Genomic DNA, 20,494 nt, shown 5'->3' on the forward strand with positions numbered 1-20,494 from the left:
AATAATAATGCAATCATAATAAACCACAAGGAAGAACCACAAGGGGCAGTCCAGCCACAACATTGGCCCCTGTGGGGGAAATGTCTGTGGGGTCTTCCTAGGAGCAATATGGGTGTAGATGAGTGCATCAGGCATTCCTAGCCACTATCAATAGGCTGGCCCTTGTGATATTGATAGTGACGCTATCACTATCATTAGGCTGGGACTAACACAACAGTAGAGTATTGCATTGTGTGGCTATTTCACAACCTATATGCTTGTTAGGGGGATTTGGGTATTTTCCATATTTGACTTATTATCATAATGAGGCTCTGAACATTCTTGTACATGTCTTTCGGGTGGACATTTATTTTCTTTCTCTTGGGCATGTCTCAAAGGGTGGCATTTCCAAGTCATAGAGTGTGTTCACATTGAGCTCAGAAGATACTACCAAGCAGTTTTTCAAAATGTTTGTTCTAATCTGCATGCCCACCAGCAGTGTGTGAGAGTTGCACTGCTCCACATCCTCACCAACGCTTGGTATTTTCCATCTTTTTCATTTTTGTTGTTTTGGTGGTATCCCATTGCGGTGTTAATTTTAATTTATCTGTTTTAATTTCTCTTGAACTTAACTCTCTCTGAAGTTTTTAGTCTCTTTTACTCTAAAGAAATTCCACCCTCTTTTTTTTCTAACCTCCCGATTTATTTACTTAAGAAACTGGATCTTTTTCCTGTGGAGTTTGCATTCTGGGTTTTTGCCAGTTGTATCCTTATTGTGTTTATTATGCTCCTATGGCTTTCTTCTTTCCTTTAAATCAGTAATTAGATTTAGAGCCTTGCTTAGATTTGGATCTTTTGGCAAGAGTACCTCAGATGTGGTGATGGACTTCCCATAGCCTTACACCAGGAGCCTAGTAGTGTCTGGTGGTATCCCTTCCTGCGATGATGAGATCGATCACTAGGCTCAACAGTTGTCAGCCTGATCCAGCCAGTATAAAATCTTCCACCTGCTTTTCACCTCATGTTTTTCACCGTTTCTAATGATTATGGCCTAGAACTGCATTTCAGTAAGGTTACAAAAGCACGATGTACTAATTCTTTGATTTCTTCTGCGTGTTATTAGCTGACATCCTTTTATAAAAGAAACTTCCCCTCATCAACTGTTAGGTTAAGCTTAAGTATAGGAAGCACAGGAGGGTAAGGCGAATGCTTAGTTCTTTTGCAATATTTCCACAATCTAAAACGATGAGTTATTTTCCTAGGATCCTCAAAGGTGAGCAATGAGTTGGCTTTTTTTTTTCTTTTTTTTTTTTTCAGATTCTTATCATGAGTTCAGGGATGTTTCTGTATCTGATGTGCTTTAGTATCTTTGGCCGGTGGGAGCCCCTTCAAATTGGCTTCTTACTCTTTTTGACATGCTTTCTGGCATGAGTTCAGTCCAGACTCACCTGGTACAACCCCAACTTAGACCAGGAATCAGTCATTTAGTGGGAAATGTGCTTAAAGGATTCCGTCTGGGGACTAGAATTGCTCTTTGCTACTGGGTTTCTCATTGTTTCTTGCCTTTTCCAGGTCATGGACCCTGTGAATCTATGTTATATTTTTTAGAGAATATACATCATCAACTTACATCTTGGGCTGTCCCCCGTCCCTTTATAGGCAAGCATTTTTTATCATCTTTTGTTTTAACCATACAGGTTTTTTTTTAATATAAGGAAATACATCATGTGTTTTAATTTTCTATACCTTTCATAGGTAAAAGTTGTTATATTCTACACCAGTGCTGTGCAGTAGAAATTTCCGCAGAGAGAAATATTCTGTATCTGCACTGTCCAACACAGTGGCAACTAGCTACATGAATGTTGTATTTGGGAATTAAACATTTAGCACCCAAAATGTCGCAACTGAGACTGAGCAACTGATTTTGAAATTCCGTGTACTTTAATTTAATTTAATGTAAATACTTGTTCCTGACTGGTGGCTACCATACTGGACAGTAGCAGCTCTGCACACTTTTATGCACCTGGATTTTTTCACTTAACGATATATCTTAGAGATTACTTCAAAGCACTATAGGTAGAGTCGTTGGTTTTTATGGCTGCATAGTACTCCAGGATGTATATATACCATGGTTTATTCAACCAACCCCCTATTGGTGGACATGTCTCTTTTTCTTGTCTTCTTTATGAATTGTTATGCCAGGAATGGCTTTGTGCTTATGCTTTTTTTTTTTTTTTGCATTTTTTTGGGGGGATAGATTCTTAGAAGACAAATTGCTGGTTCCAAGTGTAAGTACCCTACTAATTTTATAAGATAATATCAAATCCCCTGAATGGGGGTTGTACCATGTACCATTACTGCAAACAATGCTTGAGACTGCCTCTTTCTTCACAGACGAGGTAAATAATGAAAAGAGGCATCACAGTTTATTTTTCTTTGCATCTCCTATCAAGAGTAAGATTTACAAAGAGGTGAAAGACCTGTACTCTGAAAACTACAAAACACTGATGAAAGAAATTGATGGGGCACCTGGGTGGCCCAGTCATTTAAGCATCTGACTTTGGCTCAGGTAATGATCTCACGATTTGTGGGTTCGAGCCCTGCATCAGGCTCTGTGGCGACACCTTGGAGCCTGGAGTCTGCTTCAGATCCTCTGTCTCCTTCTCTCTTTGCCTCTCTCTCTCTCTCTCTCTGTCTCTGTTTCTCTCTCTCCTTTTATCAAAAATAAATAAATATTACCAAAATAAAAAAAATAAATTGAAGACAACACAAAGAAATGGAAAGACATTCCATGCTCACGGATTGGAAAAAACAAATATTGTTAAAATGTCTATACTACCCAAAGCAATTTACACCTTTAATGAAATCCCTATCAAAATACCAACAGAATTTTTCACGGAACAAGAAAAAAACAATCCTAAAATTTATATGAAACCACAAAAGACCCTGAATAGCCAAAACAACCTTGAAGAAGAAAAGCAAACCTGGAGGCATCGAAATTCCAGACTTCAACTTATGAAACAAAGCTGTGGTGATCAAAACAGTATGGTACTGGCACAAAAATAGACACACAGATCAGTGGAACAGAATAGAAAACCCAGAAATAACCCCACAATTATAAGGTCAATTACTCTCCAACAAAGCAGGAAAGAACATGCAATGGGAAAAAGACAGTCGTTTCAGCAAATGGTGTTGGTGAAACTGGTCACCTACATGCAAAAGAATGAAACTGGAACCACTTTCTGTCACCATACACAAAATAAATTCAAAATGGGTTAAAGACTTAATGTGAGACCTGAAACCATAAAAATCCTAGAAAGCAGTAATTTCTCTGAGGTCAGCTTAGCAACTTTTTTTTTTCTAAATAGGTCACCTGAGGCAATGGAACCTAAAGCAAAAATAAACTATTGGACTACATCAAACAAACTAAGAAGCTTCTGCACAGTGAAGGAAACAACAGAACTAAAAGGCAACCTACTGGATGGGAGAAGATATTTACAAATGGCATGTCCAATAAAGGGTTGGTATCCAAAATCTATAAAGAACTCATACAACTCAGCACCCAAAAACCAAATAATCCAATTAAAAAATAGGCAGAAGACATGAACAGACCTTTCTCCAAAGAAGACATCCAGAGAGATGGCCAACAGACACATGAAAAGGTTCTCAGCATCACTTATCATCAGAGAAGTGCAAATCAAAACCACAATGAGATATCACCTCACACCTGTCAGAATGGCTAAAAATCAAAGTCAGAAGAAATGACAAGTGTTGGGGACGATGTGGAGAAAAAGCAACACTCATGCACTGTTGGTGGGAATGCAAAATGATGCAATCACTGTGGAAGACAGTATGGAGGCTCCTCAAAAAGTTAAAAATTGAACTATCCTACAATCCAGTAATTGCAATACTGGGTTTTTACCCAAAGAATATGAGAAAACCAAGTCAAAGTGATACATGCACCCCTATGTTTATTGCAGCATTACTTACTATAGCCAAGTTATGGAAGCAGCCCAAGTCCTCATCGATTGATGAATGGATAAAGAAGTGGGATATATATGCAATGGAATATTATTCAGCCATAAAAACAAGAATGAAATCTTCCCATTGGCAATAACATGGATGGAGCTAGAGTATAATGCTAAGTGAAATAAGTCAGTCAGAGAAAGACAAATACCATGATTTCATTCATATGTGGAATTTAAGAAACAAAACGAACAAGCAAAGGGTAAAAAGAGAACAGGAGAGATAAACCAAGAAACAGACTCTTAACTATAGAGAACAAACTGATGGCTACCAGAGGGGAGGTGGAGGGGATGGGTGAAATAGGTGATGGAGATTAAGGAGTATACTTGTCCTGATGAGCACTGGGTGATTAAAATAGAAACTTAAAAAAAGAGCAAGATTTAGCATTCTTTTATATGTTTAAGAAGCATTTTCTTGGTGAAACACCTGTTTGTATCTAGTGCCTTTGCTGCCTCACATGTTGTGATTTGCCCTTGCTTTTCCACAATCTCTGTTACAAGGTATACAAACCTTCTGACCTAACTTGTAAGTATTGTGCCCTGTTTGTAATTTTTCACATTAGTTTGCTCATGGGATTTTTTTTTTTGCCGTGCAATTTTTTTTAATATGAAATTTATTGTCAAATTGGTTTCCATACAACACCCAGTGCTCATCCCAAAAGGTACCCTCCTCAATACCCATCACCCACCCTCACCTCTCTCCCACCCCCCATCAACCCTCAGTTTGTTCTCAGTTTTTAAGAGTCTCTTATGTTTTGGCTCCCTCCCTCTCTAACCTCTTTTTTATTTTTTTTCTTCCCACACCCCATGGTCTTCTGTTAAGTTTCTCAGGATCCATATAAATGTGAAAACATATGATATCTGTCTTTCTCTACATGACTTATTTCACCTAGCATAACACTCTCCAGTTCCATCCACATTGCTACAAAAGGCCATATTTCATTCTTTCTCATTTCCACATAGTATTCCATTGTGTATATAAACCACAATTTCTTTATCCATTCATCAGTTGAGGGACATTTGGGCTCTTTCCATAGCATGGCCGTTGTTTAAAGTGCTGCTATAAACATTGGGATACAAGTGCCCCTATGCATGAGCACTCCTATAACCTTTGGGTAAATTCCTAGCAGTGCAATAATTGCTGGGTCATAGGGTAGATCTATTTTTAATTTTTTGAGGAACCTCCACACTGTTTTCCAGAGCGGCTGCACCAGTTTGCATTCCCACCAACAGTGAAAGAGGGTTCCCGTTTCTCCACATCCTCATCAGCATCTATAGTCTCATGATTTGTTCATTTTAGCCACTCTGACTGGCATGAGGTGATATCTGAGTGTGGTTTTGGTTTGTATTTCCCTGATGAGGAACGACGTTGAACACCTTTTCATGTGCCTGTTGGCCATCCGGATGTCTTTGTTACAGTAGTGTCTATTCATGTTTTCTGCCCATTTCTTCACTGGATTATTCGTTTCTCAAGTGTGGAGTTTGGTGAGCTCTTTATAGATTTTGGATACTAGCCCTTTGTCCGATATGTCATTTGCAAATATCTTTTCCCATTCCGTTGCTTGCCTTTAGTTTTGTTGATTGTTTCCTTTGCAGTGCAGAAGCCTTTTATCTTCATGAGGTCCCAATAGGTCATGTTTGCTTTTAATTCCCTTGCCTTTGGCGATGTGTCAAGTAAGAAATTGCTGCAGCTGAGGTCAGAGAGGTTTTTTCCTGCTTTCTCCTCTAGGGTTTTGATGGTTTCCTGTCTCACATTCAGGTCCTTTAACCATTTTGAGTTTATTTTGTGAATGGTGTGAGAAAGTGGTCTAGTTTCTTCTTTCTGAATGTTGCTGTCCAGTTCTCCCAGCACCATTTGTTAAAGACACTGTCTTTTTTCCATTGGATGTTCTTTCCTGCTTTGTCAAAGATTACTTGTCCATACTTTTGTGGGTCTAATTCTAGGTTGTCTATTCTATTCCATTGGTCTATGTGTCTGTTTTTGTGTCAATACTATGCTGTCTTGATGATTACAGCTTTGTAGTAGAGGCTAATGTCTGGGATTGTGATGCCTCCAGCTTTGATCGTCTTCTTCAAAATGACTTGGGCTGTTCGGAGTCTTTTGTGGTTCCATACAAATTTGAGGATTTCTTGTTCTAGCTTTGAGAAGAATGCTGGTGCAATTTTGATTGGGATTGCAGTGAATGTGTAGATAGCTTTGGGTAGTATTGACATTTTAACAATATTTATTCTTCCAATCCATGACCACGGAATGTTTTTCCATTTCTTTATATCTTCTTCAATTTCCTTCATAAGCTTCTTATAGTTTCAGCATACAGATCTTTTACATCTTTGGTTAGATTTATCCCTAGGTGTTTTATGCTTCTTGGCGCAATTGTGAATGGGATCAGTTTCTTTATTTGACTTTCTGTTGCTTCTTTTTTAGTGTATAAGAATGCAACTGATTTCTGCACATTGATTTTGTATCTTGCGACTTTGCTGAATTCATGTATGCATTCTAGCAGACTCTTGGTGGAGTCTATCGGATTTTCCATGTATAACATCATGTCATCTGCAAAAAGTGACAGCTTGACTTCATCTTTGCCAATTTTGATGCCTTTGATTTCCTTTTGTTGTCTGATTGCTGATGCTAGAACTTCCAACACTATGTGAAGCAACAGCAATGAGAGTGGACATCCCTGTCGTGTTCCTGATCTCGGGGGGAAAGCTCTCAGTTTTTCCCCATTGAGGATCATATTAGCTGTGGGCTTTTCATAAACGGCCTTCATGATGTTTACGTATGTTCCTTCTTCTGACTTTCTCGAGGGTTTTTATTAAGAAAGGATGCTGAATTTTGTTAAATGCTTTCTCTGCATCGATAGACAGGATCATATCATTCTTCTCTTCTTTTACTACTGTGATGTATCACGTTGACTGATTTGCTAATGTTGAACCAGCACTGCAGTCCAGGAATGAATCCCACTTGATCATGGTGTCTAACTCTTTTTATATGCTGTTGAATTCGATTTGCTATTATCTTATTGAGAATTTTTGCATCCATATTCATCAGGGATATTGGCCTGTAGTACTCTTTTTTTGCTGGGTCTCTGTCTGGTTTAGGAATCAAAGTAATGCTGGCTTCATAGAATGAGTCAGGAAGGTTGCTTTCCCTTTCTATTTTTTGGAAAAGCTTGAGAAGGATAGGTATTATCACTGCTTTAAATGTCTGGTAGAATTCCCCAGGGAAGCCATATGGTCCTGGACTCTTAATTGTTGGCAGATTTTTGATAACTGCTTCAATTTCTTCGCTGGTTATGGGACTGTTCAAGTTTTCTATTTCTTCCTCTTTGAGTTTTGGAAGTCCATGGGTTCTTAGGAATTTGTTCATTTCTTCCAGGTTGCCCAGTTTGTTGGCATATAATTTTTAAGAGTATTCCCTGATAATTGCTTGTATTTCTGAGGGATTGGTTGTAATAATTCCATTTTCACTCAGGATTTTATCTCTTTCTGTCATCTCCCTTTTCTTTTTGAGAAGTATGGATAGACGTTTATCAATTTTGTTTATTTTTTCAAAAAGCAACTTTTGGTTTCATTGATCTGCTCTACAGTTATTTTAGATTCTATATTGTTTATTTCTGATCTGATCTTTAATATTTCTCTTCTTCTGCTGGGTTTAGGCTGTCTTTGCTGTTCTGCTTCTATTTCCTTTAGGTGTGCTGTTAGATTTCATATTTGGGATTTTTCTTGTTTCTTGAGATAGGCCTGGATGGCAGTGTTTTTTCCTCTTAGGACTGCCTTCGCTGCATCCCAAAGTGTTTGGATTGTTGTATTTTCATTTTCGTTTATTTCCATATATTTTTTAATTTCTTCTCTAATTGCCAGGTTGACCCACTCATTCTTTAGTAGGGTGTTCTTTAACCTCCATGCTTTTGGAGGTTTTCCAGACTTTTTCCTGTGGTTGATTTCAAGCTTCATAGCATTGTGGTCTGAAAGTATGCATGGTCTGATCTCAATTCTTGTATACTTATGAAGGGCTTTTTTGTGACCCAGTAAGTGATCTATCTAGAGAATGTCCCATGTGCACTCGAGAAGAAAGTATATTCTGTTGCTTTGGGATGCAGAGTTCTAAATATATCTGTCAAGTCCATCTGATCCAATGTATCATTCAGGGCCCTTGTTTCTTTATTGACCGTGTGTCTAGATGATCTATCCATTGTTCTAAGTGGAGTATTAAAGTCCCCTGCAGTTACCACATTCTTATCAATAAGGTGCTTATGCTGGTGATTAATTGTTTTATATATTTGGGGGCTCCTGTATTTGGTGCATAGACATTTATAATTGTTAGCTCTTCCTGATGGATAAACCCTGTGATTATTATATAATGCCCTTCTTCATCTCTTGTTACATACAGCCTTTAATTTAAAGTCTATTTTGTCTGCTCTAAGTATGGCTACTCCAGCCTTCTTTTGTCTTCCAGTAGCATGATAGATAGTTCTCCATCCCCTCACTTTCAATCTGAAGGTGTCCTCAGGTCTAAAATGAGTCTCTTGTAGACAGCAAATAGATGGGTCTTGTTTTTTTTATCCATTATGATACCCTATGTCTTTTGATTGGAGCATTTAGTCCATTTATATTCAATGTTATTTTAGACAGATGTGGGTTTAGAGTCATTGTGATGTCTGTAGTTTTCATGATTGTTGTGATGTCTCTGGTACTTTGTGGTCCTTGCAACATTTCACTCACAGAATTCCCCTTAAGGTCTCTTGTAGGGCTGTTTTAGTGGTGATTAATTCCTTCAGATTTTGTATGTTTTGGAAGACCTTTATCTCTCCTTCTATTCTAAAACACAGACTTGATGGATAAAGGATTTTAGGCTGCATTTTTTTTTTCTGTTCATCACATTGGAGATTTCCTGCCATTCCTTTCTGGCCTGCCTAGTTTCAGTAGATAGATCCGTCACTGGTCTTATCAGTCTCCCTTTATATGTTAGAGTGTGTTTATCCCTAGCTGCTTTCAGAATTTTCTCTTTGTCCCTGTATTTTGCCAGTTTCTCTATGATATGTCACGCAGAAGATTAATTCAAGTTACCTCTGAAGGGAGTTATCTGTGCCTCTTGGATTTCATTGCCTATTTCCTTCCCCAGATCAGGGAAGTTCTCAGCTATGATTTGTTCAAGTACACCTTCATCCCGTTCTCTTCTTCTTCTTCTTCTTCTTCTTCTTCTTCTGGAATTCCTCTGATACACATATTGTTCCGTTTGATTGCATCACTCAGTTCTCTAATTCTCTCCTCATACTCCTGGATTTTTTATATTTCTTTTTCTCAGCTTCCTCTTTTTCCATAGTTTTATCTTCGAATTCACCTATTCTCTCCTCTGCCTCTTGAATCCGAGCTGGGGTCGCCTCCATTTTTTTTCTTTTTTTTTCAATATATAAAATTTATTGTCAAATTGGTTTCCATACACCACCCAGTGCTCATCCCAAAAGGTGCCCTCCTCAATACCCATCACCCACCCTCCCCTCCCTCCCACACCCCATCAACCCTCAGTATGTTCTCATATTTTAAGAGTCTCTTATCGTTTGGCTCTCTCCTACTCTAACCTCTTTTTTTTTCCTTCCCCTCCCCCATGGGTTTCTGTTAACTTTCTCAGGATCCACAAAAGAGTGAAACCATATGGTATCTGTCTTTCTCTGTATGGCTTATTTCACTTAGCATCACAGTCTCTAGTTCCATCCATGTTGCTACAAAGGGCCATATTTCATTCTTTCTCATTGCCACTTAGTACTCCATTGTGTATCTAAACCACAGTTTCTTTATCCATTCATCAGTTGATGGACATTTAGGCTCTTTCCATAATGTGGCAATTGTTGAGAGTGCTGCTATGAACATTGGGGTACAAGTGCCCCTATGCATCAGCACTCCTGTATCCCTCGGGTAAATTCCTAGCAGTGCTATTCCTGGGTCATAGGGTAGGTCTATTTTTAATTTTTTGAGGAAGTGCCACACTGTTTTCCAGAGTGGCTGCACCAATTTGCATTCCCACCAACAGTGCAAGAGGGTTCCCTTTTCTCCAAATCCTATCCAGCATCTATAGTCTCCTGATTTGTTCATTTTGGCCACTATATCTGAAGGAGGTTTTGATTTGTATTTCCCTGATGAGGAGCGACGTTGAGCATCTTTTCATGTGCCTGTTGGCCATCCGAATGTCTTCTTTAGAGAAGTGTCTATTCATGTTTTCTGCCCATTTCTTCACTGGGTTATTTGTTTTTCAGGTGTGGAGTTTGGTGAGCTCTTTATAGATTTTGGATATTAGCCCTTTGTCCGATATGTCATTTGCAAATATCTTTTCCCATTCCATCGGTTGCCTTTTAGAGTTGTTGGTTGTTTCCTTTGCTGTGAAGAAGCTTTTTATCTTCATAAGGTCCCAGTAGTTCATTTTTGCTTTTAATTCCCTTGCCTTTGGCGATGTGTCAAGTAAGAAATTGCTGCAGCTGAGGTCAGAGAGGTTTTTTCCTGCTTTCTCCTCTAGGGTTTTGATGGTTTCCTGTCTCACATTCAGGTGCTTTATCCATTTTGAGTTTATTTTGTGAATGGTGTGAGAAAGTGGTCTAGTTTCAATCTTCTGCATGTTGCTGTCCAGTTCTCCCAGCACCATTTGTTAAAGAGACTGTCTTTTTTTCCATTGGATGTTCTTACCTGCTTTGTCAAAGATTAGTTGGCCATACGTTTGTGGGTATAGTTCTGGGGTGTCTATTCTATTCCATTGGTCTCTGTGTCTGTTTTTGTGCCAATACCGTGCTGTCTTGATGATGACAGCTTTGTAGTAGAGGCTAAAGTCTGGGATTGTGATGCCTCCTGGTTTGGTCTTCTTCTTCAAAATTACTTTGGCTATTCAGGGCCTTTTGTGGTTCCATATGAATTTTAGGATGGCTTGTTCTAGCTTCGAGAAGAATGCTGGTGCAATTTTGATTGGGATTGCATTGAATGTGTAGATAGCTTTGGGTAGTATTGACATTTTGACAATATTTATTCTTCCAAACCATGAGCACGGAATGTTTTTCCATTTCTTTGTAACTTCTTCAATTTCCTTCATAAGCTTTCTATAGTTTTCAGCATACAGATCTTTTACATCCTTGGTTAGATTTATCCCTAGGTATTTTATGCTTCTTGGTGCAATTGTGAATGGGATCAGTTTCTTTATTTGTCTTTCTGTTACTTCATTATTAGTGTATAAGAATGCAACTGATTTCTGTACATTGATTTTGTATCCTGCGACATGGCTGAATTCATGTATCAGTTCTAGCAGACATTTGGTGGAGTCTATCGGGTTTTCCAAGTATACTATCATGTCATCTGCAAAAAGTGACAGCTTGACTTCATCTTTGCCGACTTTGATGCCTTTGATTTCCTTTTGTTGTCTGATTGCTGATGCTAGAACTTCCAACACTATGTTCAACAACAGCAGTGAGAGTGGGCATCTCTGTCGTGTTCCTGATCTTAAGGAGAAAGCTCTCAGTTTTTCCCCATTGAGCATGATGTTAGCTGTGGGCTTTTCATAAATGGCGCTGATGATGTTTAAGTATGTTCCTTCTATCCCGACTTTCTCAAGTGTTTTTATTAAGAAAGGGTGCTGAATTTTGTGAAAGGACTTTTCTGCATCGATTGACAGGATAATATGGTTCTTATCTTTTCTTTTATTAATGTGATGTATCCCGTTGATTGATTTGCGAATATTGAACCAGCCCTGCAGCCCAGGAATGAGCCCCACTTGATCATGGTGAATAATTCTTTTTATATGCTGTTGAATTCGATTTGCTAGTATCTTATTGAGAATTTTTGCATCCATATTCATCAGGGATGTTGGCCTGTAGTTCTCCTTTTTTACTGGGTCTCTGTCTGGTTTAGGAATCAAAGTAATACTGGTTTCCTTGAATCAGTCTGGAAGTTTTCTTTCCCTTTCTATTTTTTCGAAAAGCTTGAGAAGGATAGGTATTATATCTGCTTTAAACGTCTGGTAGAACTCCCCTGGGGAGCCATCTGGTCCTGGACTCTTAATTGTTGGGAGATTTTTGATGACTGATTCAATTTCTTCGCTGGTTATGGGTCCGTTCAAGCTTTCTATTTCCTCCTGATTGAGTTTTGGAAGAGTGTGGGTGTTTAGGAATTTGTCCATTTCTTCCAGGTTGCCCAGTTTGTTGGCATATAATTTTTCATAGTATTCCCTGATAATTGCTTGTATCTCTGAGGGATTGGTTGTAATAGTTCCATTTTCATTCATGATTTTATCTATTTGGGGCATCTCCCATTTCTTTTTGAGAAGCCTGGCTAGAGGTGTATCAATTTTGTTTCTTTTTTCAAAAAGCCAACTCTTGGTTTCGTTGATCTGCTCTACAGTTTTTTTAGACTCTATATTGTTTATTTCTGCTCTGATCTTTATTGTTTCTCTTCTTCTGCTGGGTTTAGGCTGTCTTTGCTGTTCTGCTTCTATTTCCTTTAGGTGTGCTGTTGGATTTTGTATTTGGGATTTTTCTTGTTTCTGGAGATAGGCCTGGATGGCAGTGTTTTTTCCTCTTAGGACTGCCTTCGCTGCATCCCAAAGTGTTTGGATTGTTGTATTTTCATTTTCGTTTATTTCCGTATATTTTTTAATTTCTTCTCTAATTGCCTGGTTGACCCATTCATTCTTTAGTAGGGTGTTCTTTAACCTCCATGCTTTTGGAGGTTTTCCAGACTTTTTCCTGTGGTTGATTTCAAGCTTCATAGCATTGTGGTCTGAAAGTATGCATGGTCTGATCTCAATTCTTGTATACTTATGAAAGACTGTTTTGTGACCCAGTAGGTGATCTATCTTGGAGAATGTTCCATGTACACTCGAGAAGAAAGTATATTCTGTTGCTTTGGGATGCAGAGTTCTAAATATATCTGTCAAGTCCATCTGATCCAATGTATCATTCAGGGCCCATGTTTCCTTATTGACCGTGTGTCTAGATGATCTATCCATTGTTGTAAGTGGAGTATTAAAGTACCTTGCAATTACCACATTCTTAGCAATAAGGTTGCTTATGTTTGTGAGTAATTGTTTTATACATTTGGGGGCTCCCATATTCGGCGCATAGACATTTATAATTGTTAGCTCTTCCTGATGGATAGACCCTGTGATTATTATATAATGCCCTTCTTCATCTCTTGTTACAATCTTTGACTGAAAGTCTATTTTGTCTGCTCTAAGTACGGCTACTCCAGCTTTCTTGTGACTTCCAGTGGCATGATAAATACTTCTCCATCCCCTCACTCTCAATCTGAAGGTGTCCTCAGGTCAAAACTTAGTCTCTTGTAGAGAGCAAATAGATGGGTCTTGTTTTTTTATCCATTCTGATACCCTATGTCTTTTCTTTGGGCATTTAGTCCATTTACATTCAGTGTCATTATAGAAAGATATGGGTTTAGAGTCGATGTGATGTCCATAGGTTTCATGCTTGTAGCGATGTCTCTGCTACTTTGTCTCACAGGATCCCCCTTAGGATCTCTTGTAGAGCTGGTTTAGTGGTGACGAATTCCTTCAGTTTTTGTTTGGGAAGACCTTTATCTCTCCTTCTATTCTAAATGACAGACTTGCTGGATAAAGGAATCTCGGCTGCATATTTTTTCTGTTCATCACATTGAAGATCTCCTGCCATTCCTTTCTGGCCTGCTAAGTTTCAGTAGAGAGATCGGTCACGAGTCTTATCGGTCTCCCTGTATATGTTCGAGCACGTTTATCCCTAGCTGCTTTCAGAATTTGCTCCTTATCCTTGTATTTTGCCAGTTTCACTATGATATGTCATGCAGATCAATTCCAGTTACGTCTGAAGGGAGTTCTCTATGCCTCTTGGATTTCAGTGCCTTTTTCCTTCCCCAGATCAGGGAAGTTCTCAGCTATTATTTCTTCAAGTATACCTTCAGCACCTTTCCCTCTCTCTTCCTCCTCTGGAATACCAATTATGCGTAGATTATTTCTCTTTAGTGCATCACTTAGTTCTCTAATTTTCCCCTTATAGTCCTGGAATTTTTATCTCTCTTTTTCTCAGCTTCTTCTTTTTCCATAATTTTATCTTCTAGTTCACCTATTCTCTCCTCTGCCTCTGCAATCTGAACCGTGGTTGTCTCCATTTTATTTTGCAGATCATTAATAGCATTATTTAGCTCCTCCTGGCTGTTCCTTAGTCCCTTGATCTCTGTAGCAAGGGATTCTCTGCTGTCCTTTATACTGTTTTCAAGCCCAGCGATTAATTTTATGACTATTATTCTAAATTCATTTTCTGTTATATTGGTTAAATCGTTTTTGATCAGTTCATTAGCTGTCGTTATTTCCGGGACATTTTTTTGAGGAGAATTCTCCTGTTTCGTCATTTTGGATAGCCCCTGGAGTGGTGCGGGACTGCGGGGCACTTCCCCTGTGCTCTCTTGAATAACTTGCGTTGGTGGGCGGGGCCACAGTCATACCTGATGTCTGCCCCCCAGCCCATCGCTGGGGCCACAGTCAGACTGGTGTGTGCCTTCTCTTTCCCTCTCCTAGGAGCAGGATTCACTGTGGGGTGGCGTGGCCCATCTGGGCTACTTGCACACTGCCAGGCTTGTGGTGCTGGGGATCTGGCGTATTAGCTGGGGTGGATCGGCAACGTGCACAGGGGCAGGAGGGACAGGCTCAGCTCACTTTTCCTTGGGAAATCCGCTTTGGGAGGGGCCCTGCAGCACCTGGAGGCAGTCAGACCCCCCGAGGGATGGATCCACAGAAGCACAGCATTTGGTGTTTGCGTGGTGCAAGCAAGTTCCTTCGCAGGAACTGGTTCCCTTTGGGATTTTGGCTGGGGGATAGGGGAGGGAGATGGCACTGGCGAGCGCCTTTGTTCCCCACCAAGCTGCGTTCTGTCGTCCAGGGCTCAAAAACTCTCCCTCCCGTTGTCCTCCGGCCTTCCCGTTCTCCGAGCAGAGCTGTTAACTTATAACCTTCCAGATGTTAAGTCCTGCTTGCTGTCAGAACACACTCCGTCCAGCCCCTCTGCTTTTGCAAGCCAGAGCTGGGGTCTCTGCTTGGCCGGTGGGCTGCCCCTCTGCCTCGGCTCCCTCCCGCCAGTCCGTGTAGCGCGCACTGCCTCTCCGCCCTTCCTACCTTCTTCCTTGGACATCTCATCTACGCTTGCCTCCGGAGAATCCATTCTGCTAGTCTTCTGGTGATTTTCTGGGTTATTTAGGCAGGTGTGGGTGGAATCTAAGTGATCCGCAGGACGCGGTGAGCTCAGCGTCCTCCTACGCCGCCATCTTCCCCTCGCCTCCATTTCATTCTGCACCTCATTTATAGCATTTTTCAGCTCCTCATGACTGTTTCCTAGTCCCTTGATATCTGTAGTAATAGATACTCTGCTGCCCTATATATTTATTTCAATCCCAGCGATTAATTTTATGACTATTTTTCTAAATTCCTGGTCCATTATAGGACTTAAATCATTTTTTATCAATTTGTTAGCTGTCACTACTTCCTGGAGTTCCTTTTGAGGAGAATTCTTCCGTTTCATCATTTTGGACAGTCCTTGGAGTGGCTCAGAACTGCGGGGCACTTCCCTTGTGCTGTCTGGAGTAACTTATGTTGGTGGGTGTGGCCGCAGTCACACCAGATGTCTATCCCCAGCCCACTGCTGGGGCCACAGACTGATGTGTACCTTATCTTCCCCTCTCCTAGGGGCAGGAATCACTGTGTAGTGATGTGGCCCCTGTCTGGGCTACTTGCACACTGCCAGGCTTGTGGTGCTGCTTTGGTGGAATCTGGCGTATTAGCCAGGGTGGATCCGAAAGGTGCACAGGGGCTTAGCTCACTTTGCCATCAGTGGTCCCCTGTGGGAGGGGCCCTGCAGCACCAGGATGGAGGCAGACCCGTCAGAGGGATGGATCCACAGAGGCATAGTGTTGGGTGTTTGCATGGTGCAAGAAAGTTCAGTGACGGGAACTGGTTCCCTTTGGGATTTCAGTTGGGGGATAGGAGAGGGAGATGGTGCTGGCCAATGCCTTTGTTCCCCGCCCAGCTGAGCTCTGTCTTCTGGGGCTCAACACCTCTCCCTCCCGGTTTCCTCTCACCCTCCCGCTCTCCGAGCAGAGCTGTTGACTTTTAACATCCCTGATGTTAAGTCCTGCTGGCCGTCAGAACTCACAGAGTCTGGCCCCTCCACTTTTGCAAGCCAGACTTTGGGGGCTCTGCCTTGCCTGGCGGGCTGCCCCTCCACTGCCTGGCTCCCTCCCGCCAGTCTGTGTAGTGCACACCACCTCTCTGCCCTTCCTACCCTCTTCCGTGGGCCTCTTGTGTACGCTTGGCTCTGGAGAGTCCTTTCTGCTAGTCTTCAGGCAGTTTTCTGGGTTATTTAGGCAGATGTGGGTGGAATCTAAGTGATCAGCGGGACGTGGTGAGCCCAGTATCCTCCTACGCCACCGCCTTCTCCCCTATTCTCAGTTATTAAGAGTCTCTTATGGTTTGGCTCCCTCCCTCTCCAACTTTTTTTTTTTTTTTTTTTTTTTTTTTTTTGCTGTGCAATTTTTAATGAAATCAAGTGTATCACTGTTTTCTCTTATTGCTTCTGGATTTGAAATCATATTTTAAAAATTTTTCTTCACTGCTAGCTTATAGAGGAATTTCACTGTGTGTGCTTTTGTGGACAGGAGGGAGAGGAGATGGAAAAGGGTCACATGAGTGTCAGGTGTAAGAGGAACTCTGAGGAACCATCATGTGAGAAATCTGTAAAAACCATTTTACTAAATCAGGAGAGTTAGATGTTCAGACCAGAATCTTTGTCCTGTGCTTGTCTTTGAGAACTTGGTACCTATTATTTTCTGTGTTCCGTGGATATGGATCCAGACCCCCATAACTGACAGAGAAGGTCTTACATGAAGCAGAAACTCCATGTCATCTCATATCGACCTGTCAGATGACTAAATGGGTGGAACCACCCTCCTAGGGATATGACAGACATAAAGCCAATTCCAAAATGTACCATTCTAACAGAGCAAAGGACTAAAGGGGAAGTAAAGCCTCCAACTCATCCTTTACTCTCTATGAGTGAAGTTTAATCAGGAGAAGGTTATAGTCTGCTAGTCCTATGCAAGAGTACAGATGTGTGAGTTGTAAGGTGGCACCTTTTGTCAGGTTACAACCTCTCCCACTCAACCCTATAATTTCCCATTTGGATGGTGGGTTTCTAGGACTCGGGGGTCAAGCTTGTACTGATCTTGCTTGGAATGGAGATCATACCTTATAGGGTGGGCACTAACATCCATGCTGCTCCTGTGGGCATTTCCAACAATGCAGGTCTGGAGATGAAGAGAGGTAAGGTTACGATGCAGATGTAGTCTTAGACTGATAGTGTCTGGCACATAGTAGACACCCAATATAGAATTAATTAATTAATTGGTTAGTTAATTAATTAGATGTAGATGTAGGCATAAACAGGAAGCAAAACCATGCATGTGTCCTTTTGGTCTTTTTATGCACATATAAAGTTTTCATAAAGAATTTGTATCATACTGTACTTGTCATTCTGTAATGTGCTTTGAAGAAATATTTTGTTTCTGTTTATAAAAAGGGCCCAGGGTGGCAGGGGAGGGGAGCTTTAGAAAATGGAGAACAGTGCTACCTGATGACCGGAGCCAGCAATGCAGGTGTGAAAGTCTCAACTATGGAGATTGGCAAAGGATAGGGGATGGAAAGGGCTGTGGTATTGGTGGTGAGGGAGGAAGGTGAATAGATACCATAATATAGGCCAAGATTTCTAGACTTTTCTACTCACTGGCACCAATCCTTCTACTTTCATTCCCATCCTGGGATCCTTAAGCTCTGGTCGGGAAATCCAGCCCCTCAGTGAACTAAGTAGAAAGTTGCATGACTTAGTGTATGAATAATTGGTGTGAGGAAGTTTGAAACAAAGAAACATACACAAACACATATGCATACAGAAAACTCAAATAAATTGTTTTGATCTGCTTCCAAGGCCATGAATATGTATCATATTTGTAATCACCTCGCAATTATTTTATGTTTTTGATATTCTAGTCAATGCTTCCATATTTCAGACACTATAAAAATGCAAATTTATAAAATAAACATATCTCTCTCCCCAACAATACATACACAGTGAATTATCATAGACATCTGTTTAGCATACTATTTGCATTCTACAGGATATGAACAGGTTTCTAAGTTGCTAAATAAACATATAGCTACACTATTATCTTGTGACTCAGTTGCTGATATGCCTGTTTCACAAAACTTTATCCCCATACTTTGCCAGATTGCCAGTTAATACTTCTCTTTGTCTGACACATACGAGAAACATATAAAATGCATATTTAAAAGCTGAAATTGTTATGTCGCTCCCTTCTGTCCCTACCTTTTGCCCACCGTAACACAAAGATAGTCTCTGTTAACTTAGCGGTGCCTATTTCCCAAATTTTTCTCTGTATGTATTGCACTAATCTATTTAATCACACTCATACCTATACACCTATGTTGATATATACTTTTTGCAGAAATGGGGTCATATTTTGCTTTATACATTGTGATATCCCTGTTTCACTTGATATGGTTTATTTTCTACTTATTTACTTATTTAGAGTAGCATGTTTTCACGTGATTATTAAGAATTTATGTTCCTTCTTATGTGCATCCACTCTTGATATCATTGACCTATCTCTATTGTTTAAGAATATTTTGTACATTGAATACGTAAACAAGTGTCTGAAGGTAGGTTAGAAATGATCTCCCCCAGCTTTTCACATGCCTTTTAATGTTTGCTGTGCAGACAACATTTGATTATTTTTAATGAGTTTTCGTATTTTAAAAGTATTTCCGTGCACTGTTTGAACAAGAACAAGTGAATAATAATGCCTTCCGAGATGTGGAATGATGGCTCATAGGACAAACAGGGAAGAACCTAATCTTTGTGTATTAAAGAATTTAATTACAATACCGTTCCTTGGATTTTGTTACTTAACTTTTAATGTCTGTTCCCTGATCATTGGTAAGTATTGGTCTCGCATAGAGTAGTTGGGATTCAATGAGATGAACTGTAAAACACCTTTCATATAGTAGTTGTCCATGTTAATATCCTATTGTTCAGGTTCCCTTTCCAAAAGGCAACCATTTGTGCTGCTTCCTGGGTCCAACTCAACACCCCAAGAATCAGCCAGTCTATGTGGCCCCCATAGCCAGGCCTCTTGGCTCATGACTCATGGTGCAAGATTTCATCTCCACCATCATCTTCATGCCAAATGAGGACGTGACACCGCCCAGTTTCTATATCAGGAGAGTTTCCCACTATCAGTCCTTAAGCCCTCAAAATCCATCACCCAAATGGGAGACTTCTGGTTGGCCTGTGCAGATGGCAAGGGGTAGATGTTTGATTCTGGAACATTTACACAGCTCTGCGAGTCTGAGGTTGGTCATCTGTAAAATGGGACTAAGGGTGCCTACTTCCAGACTTGTAAGAAGAAAGGGAGAAAACCTCAAAGAATGTCTGGCATGTAGCAGGACTTGAGGTGTATTACTTCTGGACCACACTGCCTCCTCTGCCCATAAAGTAGAAGATTTGAAACATTATCTGGAAATGTAGCAGCAAGAAGTGAACTTTGGTCCCATTTCATCATTTCCTATTCCCTTCATGCTTTCCTGTCTCCTTAGTTTCCTTCTACTTTGACATGGATGAAACAATTTTTTACTGAGCCCTCAGGAAGAAGAAATAATATGGGAGAAATAATAATAGTAACAGGTCAACTATAGAAGATGGGAGTCATCAAGCATGTGTCCCAGTTGCCAGACCCATCACTGACCACAGGACCTTGGGTGACTTCCCTCCCCTGTGCTGGCCTCCAGCCTAACACAGAAGAACACTCAATGTATACACAGGGGTTAGGGCAGGGGCTTTTGGGTCAGAAAGACCTGCATTTGATGCTGGGAACCAGTACTTCCATGATCTTGACCAAGTAATTTATCTACTATATGTGCTATAATTGTTGGTATCTTTTATTATTGTTGTTAGTATACTTGCTTTAATTATTCCTACCACCCAGCCAAAGTGTGAATGATAGAAGTGGGGATTAACTGCCAGACAGTACAAAGTTACAGATGAACTCAGCTGAGGGTGGGGAATACAAAAAGTCAAGACAGAGAATAAAAGTGAAGTAGAGAAGCACAAGGCTCTCTGGGTACCATTTCCTGTGCCCATCCTCTCATGACCCTGGGAAGGTTCTGACCCAAGAGCACTCTTGGTTTTCAACTGAAGACAGCCACAACCTGAGGACTGCCCTGGAGCTATGGGGCTAAAGAGCTAAGTCCTCATCAGCTCCCTCCCCCTTCAAGGGCCACCAACATTCACCCTCCATCTAAACCCACCTCTTTTCCCTTTTCTCCTGGGTTATCAAGGAAGGTCTACCTGTGGAACCTCCCAGAACTAACCCTGAAGAGTTTTCCCCATACAAATGAGTTTCAAACCCTG

Source organism: Acinonyx jubatus, chromosome X (genome assembly GCF_027475565.1).
Source record: "Acinonyx jubatus isolate Ajub_Pintada_27869175 chromosome X, VMU_Ajub_asm_v1.0, whole genome shotgun sequence".
Classification (NCBI taxonomy): domain Eukaryota; kingdom Metazoa; phylum Chordata; class Mammalia; order Carnivora; family Felidae; genus Acinonyx; species Acinonyx jubatus.